Source organism: Notamacropus eugenii, chromosome 6 (assembly GCF_028372415.1).
Source record: "Notamacropus eugenii isolate mMacEug1 chromosome 6, mMacEug1.pri_v2, whole genome shotgun sequence".
NCBI lineage: Eukaryota > Metazoa > Chordata > Mammalia > Diprotodontia > Macropodidae > Notamacropus > Notamacropus eugenii.
Genome location: NC_092877.1, coordinates 305,014,165 through 305,024,116, shown reverse-complemented (window position 1 = coordinate 305,024,116; position 9,952 = coordinate 305,014,165). Strand labels below are relative to the sequence as shown.

The following is a 9,952-nucleotide window of genomic DNA, read 5'->3' as shown; positions in this document are numbered from 1 at the left end:
GATCCCATAAACGTTATTTATTTAACTTTTAACGTTCATTTTAACAAAATTTTGGGTTCCAAATTTTCTCCCCTTTTGTCCCCTCCCCCCCCAAACACCAAGCATTCTAATTGCCCCTATGACCAATCTGCTCTCTCTTCTATCATCCCTCTCTGCCCTTGTCTCCATCTTCTCTTTCGTCCTGTAGGGCCAGATAGCTTTCTATACCCCTTTACCTGTATTTCTTATTTCCTAGTGGCAAGAACATAACTTGACAGTTGAAAAACAACTTTTTTGCAAGTACTTTCCCTGTGTAAACTGGCAATCTCTTCATTTATATGCCCCCTTTTTCCTATCTGTAAAGTGAAATTCATGAACCCTCTCACCAATTTACAGGGGAATTCTGGGAAAAGCAAAGGGATTCATTAATATGTTTTAAGGCCAAAATATGCCGCATAAATATAAGAATTTCAGTGTCATCACCAACATACTATGAATGAAACTGGGTTCTCATCCTAGAGGATACTCCTTCCATTAGTATTTGGAAACCCATCCACACCTTCTCATTCTGTTTATCAATCAATCAAGCATTTACTGAGCACCAACTATGTACCAGACACTGTTCTAAGAGCTGAGAATGCAAAAAAAGCAAAAAATAGTCCCTGCTCCCAGGGAGTTCACAATCTCATGGGGGAGACAATATGCAAACAATTATGTAGAAAGGATAAATTGGAAGTAATCTCAGAGGGAATGCTTAAAGAGGACTGGGAAAGGCTTCTTGCAGAAAATGGAACTTTAACTGAGATTTGAAGGAAGCCAGGGAAGCTAAGAGGAGATGAAGAGGCAGAGATTCCAGGCATGAGGGTAGTCGAGTCAGGCAAGAGGTGGAGGCTTGAGTTCATGGAACAGTAAAGACACCAGTGTCACTGGATCATAGAGTAGGAAGTACTGTAGTAGGAAGTAGTAGTAGGAAGATGTAGGAAGACTAGAAAGGTGGGGAAAAACAAGATTATGAAGAACTATGAAACTATGAAAGCCTACACAAGATTTTATATTGGATCTTTAAGGAAATAATGGGGAGCCACTGGAGTTTATTGAGTAGTAAGATGCTTAAGCAAATTTTGTCCATATTCTTCCATTAAGTCTCCATAAAAGGATTTATTCAACTCTATGGAGTCCTTCCTTCCCTGCTGTACTATGGGAATTTGGCCTGGGAAGAGGCCCAGACATCTTCTTTCTCCCTCACTTGGTCTCTTAAATAAATCAACCATTTAGAAAATGAAATGTGAAAAAGTTTCCTAGATGGCACATTAAGGTTTCCAATGAAAATCCACCCAAGTCAGGAAATGCAAACCTGAGGCTAGAGTTTTTGTAATGGTGATTATTTAATCCAGTCAAAGCCCAGGTGCTGGACGGGAAGATCATATCCTTGATTCATAGAATGCTAGAGCTGGAAGGCAGATCATCTTCTTCCCCTGCTGCCATTTCCATGCTAATGGGACTGGTCACAACTAGAAAAGTTCCTCTAGTAGAAGCAAGAAGGTATGAAGAGATAGCTGGTAGAGAGGAAGGGTGTAGATTATGCCCTACATATCCACAGAGAGAGAGACCTTCTTTATTCTAGCCTGCCAACATGTGTAAGATGAGTCAGGACTAGTTTCCTGACTAGTGGGACTTATTCCGGAGGTCTGATCATCCTGCCCTAGAGAATCTGAAATGGGAACATTTAACATTATTGTCCCTAACAGCTGGATAGGTGCTTTTCTAGGATTATATGGGGCCAGAGGGATAGTGTGGAGAAAGGAATAAGAAATATCACAGCTGGGAGGGAATGTACTAGCCACAAGAAATAAAGCTTCATCATTTTCTCTGAAACAAAATATCCATTAAACACACACACATACACACACACACACACACACACAACGTTGTACATGTAAAATCCATCCCCTTCTTATAACAACCTTAAGAAGACATAATTCTAGGAGTGGAGTCACTGGATCAAAGTGTATAATTACTTTCAAAATCTTAAAATAACATTTCCAGATTGTTCTAAAAAGCATTAAACTAATTCATACCTTCATCAACTGTGTAAAAACAATATGTCGGCAATATGTCTGCATCCCTACTATGATTTGATTTGAAAATTATTTCAAATTATTGAATAGTCAAATGATGACTATTCAAATTGTGATTTCAAATTATATTTCAAATATTCACAAATATAATTTCAAATTAGGATTTGAATTCTTTGTCAATCTAATGAGCCAGGTAATGCTTCAAAGGTAACAAATATAATATAGTCCCAGAAAAACTCAAGAATAGTTTTTTAAATAGATGTTACCATACCAAGTGGTGATAATCAATATCAAAACTTCAGAGAATGAAAAATTTGCAAAAATCACTCCAAACAAAGACATCAAAATCCCTTGGGAACCAGGTGAGGTGTGCGTCCTCTCTAATGTCATATCTGCTACTGGAGGGAGCTAGCTGTCCTGTGGATGCTTTCAGTGAATGTTCCTACATGAGATGATCTCCCATCCTAACACTTCTATTTAGCTACAAAAAAACAATTGTTTTGTTCACTTGTGCAATAGTCTGCAGAGCATTAAATGTAAAAGCACATTAACAGGAGAGCAGCTTGGCCCTCAATTTCTATCTGAAGTTCAAAAGATGAGATGAATATGACAAAAGTATTGAGAGTCAGAATGACGTAAGGGAAAGATCACTGCCAAACCCAATTCTGCCTCTATAGCTAGGTAATGTGGAGCAGTGGTGTCAGATGAAGATAGAAACAGGACTTCTAAGCGATTCATCAGAATCCCTGTGGGCTGCCTATTGACTTAGAAAACCAGACATTAACATTATCTCTGTTCTATTTTATTTTTATTTATTTTGTCAAATATTTTCCAATTACATTTTGATCTGATTCAGGCAGCAGGGGTATTTCCAGCAATGTTTGAAATCCTTAGTTTAGTGGATAAAGCATAGGACTTGGGAGTGAGGAAGACCTATTGCAAATCTTACCTCAGACCTTTCAGTGTGCCATCCCTGGGCAAGCCACTGAAACTCTCTGTGCCTCAGTTTCTTCAGTGGTAAAATAAAGATAATAATAACACCTACTTCACAAGGTTGTTGTAAAGGTCAAGTGAGTTAACCTATGTAAAGCACTCTGCAAACTTTAAGCTATGATATATAAATGCTAGATAACATTATTATTAACTAGGCATATTCCTTAAGGCAAAATGGAAATCTTTCCACTTCTCAGCTATAAGTGAGGAAGTTATTTAAAAAATCGGTGTTGCCCAATCAAACTATGCTACAGAATGGTAAAAAATTTTTACCTCTTCAGCATAGTGGGAGATTCATTAAGGAAGGAGAGATACTGAGACTCTGGGAAGGAGTAGGGGGCAGGGTAGAAGGAGTAGTATGTGGGGAAAACAGGAAAGAGGAAAAGAATTCAATTTTTGAAGGACATGGGTAGTAAAAGTTTTATGGTCCTATAAAAATTTGCTATTAACCAGTAGCTGGAAAACTCTAGATTGGATGGTCTCCAAGGTCCCTTACAACTCTTATATTCTGTGATTCAAAAGTTCACTTTTGAATTGTGCTGAATTTATGAAGCCCTTTAACCTATATTATTTTATTTGGTTCTTACAAGTAGTAGACAGAATAAGAATTATCCACATTCAACAGAGGAAGAAACTGAGACTTGTTAGTGAGTCTGGACTTCTCGCTCAGCTCTTCTGTATTCTTTTCTTTTTTCCTGCATCACAAATATGTGAGATTATCAAAGGTACATCAGACAGAAAAACATCTGTAATGAGGCATGTTATGCAGTGAGTACAGTTATGATTCTTTGTATCTACATAATCCTATAATGCAAAAAAGTAGAATGCTAGAAATCTAGATTTGTGATCAGATTGCTAGATTAACATTAATTACTCTGATCCAATTTAATTAAATTCAATAAATATTTCTTCAGGGCTCACTGTGTGCTGGACACTCAGTCATATGAATATTATTTCCAGGCCCTAACTCCCAACAAAATTTTTGGAAAGGGGGATTAATGAATAAAAAAGCATTTGTGGAGCACTTAACTATGTTCCAGACATTGGTTAACAGTCTGGAAGCAAAGTAGTCCTTGCCCTCAAAGAATTTAGGGGAATACACATTTGGGGAGTGGTAGACAGAGAGGGATGCCAGACAAGAAAGTCACAGAGGTGATAGAAGTCTTGGGGTGATGGATTGGCACATCCTTTCCAGGAATGGTAGTGTTGATTTGACTGCTGTTCTTAGAGCTAGCATTGGAAAAGCAGGAGGTTGGAAGCATACTCACATTGCAGCATGGGATGATGATTTTCAGGAAGTACTGGTGGGTCTAGATCCAAGCTGGAAATACTCACTTATCAGAAGCCCAGGGTCCCCCAGAGGCTGGGAATTGGGGTGGGGAATTGAGTTCCGAATCTGAGGTAGAGGTTGAAGCGCAAGATCTTGGCCATCTGAAAATGGCCTGGAAGACATCAAAAGATTGTCTCCGAAGATGTTTTCCTCCAGTCTACTCCATTCTTTTCAGTCTTGGTCCCACAAGCACAGTAGTGATTGGTTGAATTACATATGTGATCCTGCTAGAAGGCAGTGGGAAAACCATTAGTTCTGAAGACCAAGGACCTGGGTTCAAATGTAAGTCCTGTCATTTACCTTGCACAGGTCACTTAAGGTTTTTAGGTCTTAGTCTCTTTATCTGTTAAATGAGGATATTGGACTAAATGACCTGTAGGATATCTTCCAACTCTTCCTCTATGGTCCCATGATCCTGGGTAAGTATATTTCTGCCCAGGTTGAGAAAGTTCAAAGACTGAGTCTCTCTGAGAACTCAAGTTCTGTTATTGTTTCCCATAAGCACTGGACCTATGGGATTGGTACAGACACGTTCAGTCAATCAATGTATGCCCGGCTGTATACTGGGTACTTTTAGAATATCAACTATGATCTCTGTTTTTAAGGAGACAGTATATAACTGGATTCTGATTTAGGATCATAGATTCAAGGCTAGATATCATTTAATTAGATCCCTTCATTTTATTGATGAAGCTGGGGTCCAGAGAAATTGAGCTATGCAACTAGTTAGTGACCAAATCACTTAAATCTGTCCACGCCTCAGTTTCTCCTTTTTGGTAAAATGGGAATGATAATACTTTACTCCCTCCCTTACAGTGTTGCTGTTAGTAAAGCACATTGTAAAACTTAAAGTTCTGCATAAATGTGAGCTACTATTATGATCATATCAACCCAGAAGAAAGTGTTGCATAGTGACTAAAAGACTGACCTCTGACCTATACTGACCATGTGATCCTGTGTAAGAGACCCTCAGCACCCAGGCAACTCTGGAAGTCACAGAGAAGGTATGAAACTGCACTCGTAGAAGATCTGTCTCACAGGAGACTTCCTACACCAATGAAATCACAGGCCCAAGGAAGAAAAACAATTTGTACAAGATGTACAGGAAGGGAAAAGAAATCGCCTCATTCACCAGAAGGCTGGCTGTAGGATGGTGATTTTTTTCACCACTCATCAAATTTGGAAAAGTTGTGAGGTGCTTAAATTATAAGAGCACCCACACCAATAAGATCACAAATCTTTCAGAGCATCCAAATAAAGTCAAATTACCCAACTGCAGTACTTGGATGGAGTCATGATCTCATCAGTTGGGAACCCCTTTCAGTGCTACAGATCCCATCAGGACTTCTCATACAAGTGACACTCGTCTTCCTGCAAATACATCAGAAGGAATTCATCTAGTGCACCGAATACCTTCTTCTGATCCTTTTAGGAATTTACAGTCAACATCACAGAACCCAACCTGTTTGCTATTTCTCCTTCTTACTACATAGCTAGCCTACCTCCCTTTCCCATCAGCCAAGTCCTCAAGAATGTTTTTTTCCCACCACTTTTTGAGCACAAATCATCACTGGTAAAAGGTTGTCATGTTTTTTCATCAACTGAGTGCCAATGGAAAGGCACTCAGTAAATGGAAAGGTGCCATTGGAAGTCACCTAAAATCTTTATTCATCTGAGATAGTGGTGTTCTGTGATTTATAGCTATATAGATAACTCACAAGGAGAATGCATGGGTGGCTTTTTTTTTAAGTCTTCAAGCAGGAAGAGGCTGGGGATCATTAGTAATCATCATAATGACATTTATATAGTCTTTTCAGATTTGCATTGTATACATTATATCATAGATATTTAGATATAGCGGGTCCTAACACTATTACAAAATGCCCTGGACCCCATTGTTAAATGAAAGATGGATGTTGGATAATTATGCACAATTGTATTTTAAAATTTAGAGCATTACCAATATTAACACTTAATTTCACTTTCTCAAGTGAATTAAAGCTATTTGTTAGTCTTGATTTTTAGAAAATGGACTTTTCAAAAAGCATGAACTGTTCAGGGTATTATTTTAAATCAAGTTTAAATCAATGGTTAGCCTGAGCTCTCCGTCCCTCTACCATTAGAGAATTACCTTAAGTGAAAATGAAATCTTTAAAAATGCCCTTTGATTTTGTAAATGTGATCCAGCTCAGTCTCCTACTCAGCTCTAGGTTCAACTCATCATTAGTATTCTATCATTCTAATATTCCATAATATTCTATCATTATTATTCTTGGTCCAGCTCATTATCATTATTATTTAGCACCTGTCCAAGATACATGTATGGACTAACTCAAAGGGTGGTTGCCCATCTAATTCCATGGCATTAGCTGGTTCCCAGGACTTTGTACAGACAATGAGTTTCAGCCTACACCTTGACATCCACCCTGTGGTAAGAGTGGAGAGGTCCCCAGCTTTCTGAATGAATTAAAACTGATCCCCTAATCATTAGTCAAAGAATCTTAGAGTCACGGAACTCACTACCTCCCAATCCCATTTCATTCTTTGACAGCTCTAACTGTTAAGAAGGAGTGTAATATTAGACTAATACAAGGTTTTGGTAGGGAAAGCAAGCCTAAATAAGACACAGGAATCAGAAACTCTTCACAGAACTGGTGAGCAGCATGAAGGAACATTTTATAGGGGAGATCATACATAGAAAGGGTGTTTGGGGCAGAGAGGGGATTCAGCAAGACAGATTATATCTATTCCATTCACTCTTTGGGCCTAATAAAACAGACAGTGCTCAGGCCCCAGGGACATGGGATAGGAAGGAGAGAAAAGGAGGGAAAGGAAGGTATGCTGTCCCATAAGCATCAGGTTTTTTTTTTTCATTCATTTTCTACCAGCCCCCAAAGAGTGCAGCCACTTACAATCCCCCAGTGAAAAAGAAAATCACTGCAGAAAATGGGCAACTTGCAAATGCAAAGTAAATACTTATTAAATGAAAAGATGCTAATGCCTGAATTTGAACATCCCACAAAACTATTTTAATCCTGCTCTGAGCACCCACCTATTAACCCACTAGTTGCTATAGACATGCAGCCAGAGAAAGGAGATTAGACTTGAGGGGTCCCCTTCAGGCTAGTCTTCCAACCAAAGAACAATGAGACTGTTTCCAGCCCATTAACTTGAAAGGCTGCTCGGTGGGCTGGGGAAATATGAAGGCTAAGTACAACAAAGGTGGCCAATTGGGACTGAGTCACTAGGGCAGTTTGCTAAGCAAAAAGCAAGCCCTTCCAAGCCCTCTTACCTGCAACCTGCCTGCATTGAAAAACCTCAGGAGCTGAGCAGCTGAGACATTCCTGTCCGGGTTTCAGAGCATCCTGACATCCCAGAGGAATAGCCATAACTCATCTGGGCCACCAGCACCTACTGTATTTACTATTCTCTTAACACCACCCTAGAGACTGTGCAGAGAGGCGATAACTGAGAAAGTGGTGCTCCCAGGCATTTGTGCTTGCTTCCTCTGCCTCGTGGCCTGGGCTTTTTGATCCCAGAGCTGTCTCAAGGTAACAAAACAAATCACAAAAAGGCACCAAACTGTCTGCAGCTAACTTTTCTTTTATTGCCTAAATACAATGTGTGTCAGCTGCCAGCTCACTATTAGCCACTTTAATCGTTCCTACTAGATGGCTAAAAATTGGATGGCTTCCCCCTTCACTACTCCTTCTCCTCACTCCTAACATTGTTCCCAAAGTTCTGTTCTTGGACTCTGTTTTCTTCTTTAGCAATCTCATTCACTCTTACACGCTTGGGGTATATGGGGGGTGGGGATGGTCACTTCTGAGCAGATGTACCTTATAGGGCCTCAGTTTCCTCATCTACAAAGTGAGGGAAATTGGGTTAGTTATATTTAAGCTCCCTTCTGGCTCCAACATCAAATGGTGAGGTACCAAATTGTCTCCAGGCCTGAGGTCCCTTCATCTCCAGCTTACTACAATCAATTCATCAATCAACAAACAGATTTTTTATTATGAACTTAACATCAACAGACACAGGCATGCCTGTATACAAAGAAGAAAAGAAAAAGCATTACTGATGAAACCTTGAATCTTTGTCACAGAATAGCTAATCAATAAACATTTATTAGACATTCACTGCTAAAAGTCAAGCACTGTGTTTTTATTTTTTTAAATAGGACCTAGTATTTCAATGGTATAGGGAAGTCCTGGTGGTTCAGGGCTTGGAGTCAGGAAGAATCGTTTTCCTGAGTTCAAATGCAGCCTCAGACACTTACTAGCTATATGACCCTGGGCAAGTCACTTACCCCCATATGCTTCATTTTCCTCATCTGTAAAATGAGCTGGAGAAAGAAATGGCAAATCGCTACAGTATCTTTTTCAAGAAAACCCTAAATGGAGTCAAGACTGAAAACTGAACAAGAAAGGGAAATCCTCGTGGTACATTTTCCCTACCAATACTGAATGGCACAGGCTTTGTAACTTAAAATTTTAAAGTTGCCTAGGGTGCTGAGAGATAAAACAACGTACCCAGGCTCATATGTTGTCAGAGAGAGGACTTGAACCCAGATCTTCCCAACTCTGTATTCCCAATGCTACACTTGCTTTTTCTAGGTGCTGAGGATATAAAGAAAAACAAAACATTACCTGCCCTTAAGAAGTTTCTATTCTGTGGGGATGACAACATGTTCCAGTGTTACCTCAAAGTCAACAGGTCAAAAACCTGAGCTCATCTTTCCCTCTAAATGTGTGTCTCCTTGTACTATAATATTTCTGTTAGTGTCATCACATCCTGGTTCTCTATGACAAAAAAAAACAACCCTTCAAGTTATTTTTCACCCTTTTCCTTCATTTCACTTGCCATAAAGTGGATACTTATTTAATGCTTATTTAATTTAATCTAATAACTTCCACCAAAACTTCTTAGTGTCTAGTCTCTCTACCCCATTCTCTAATTCATCCTTCATATGGCTGACAGACCAGTCTTCAATCCCACACATATCTGGTCATGTCTGTGCTCCGCTTACCAATCTTTGGGGACTCCCCTTTGCCTAAAGAGTACCCTTCAATTTCCTATGCCTTGACTTTATTATCTGGAGCCATTGTTTCCTCCCTTATAAAGACCATTGGTCTTGGCATCAGAGGATTTGGATTCTAATTGTACAATTTGTTACTTATGTGATCTTGGGCAAATCGCTTCTGAGAGATGCATGGGAAGAGTTACATGAACCAACTGAGAGTGAAGTAAGCAGATACAGGAAAATGAGAAACAGTGATGAAGCAATGGAAATGGAAAGAACAATTAACCAGAAAGAAATGCTATCCTCTGCTATCATTAAACTTGGCCCAGAAAACAGATTATAAAATGCACCCTCCTTTTTTTTCAGAAGTGGAGGACCGTAGCTACAAAATTTAGCATATACTAGCATACATAGTGTTTGGTTTTCTAGGCGGCATTTTTTCATCCTTTCCTTTTTCTTTAATTTTGTAACAATGCATGGCTCACAAGTTTGGAGGTTAGGTGGGATAAATATGGAAGTTAATGAGATGTAAAAACAAAGGTATCGATA

The 9,952-nt window shown here is 39.2% G+C and overlaps 1 long non-coding RNA gene across 1 annotated transcript; it reads right to left on the bottom strand.

Annotated features, from left to right (window-relative positions):
• Window positions 1–4,317: 4,317 nt before the first annotated feature.
• LOC140509669 (uncharacterized) lies at window positions 4,318–9,296 on the bottom strand. The gene is made up of 2 exons (XR_011968873.1): window positions 7,673–9,296; window positions 4,318–4,607 (listed from the first exon to the last, which is right to left on the bottom strand). It is a non-coding gene; the product is annotated as an uncharacterized lncRNA (long non-coding RNA).
• Between the last annotated feature and the right edge of the window lie 656 nt (window positions 9,297–9,952).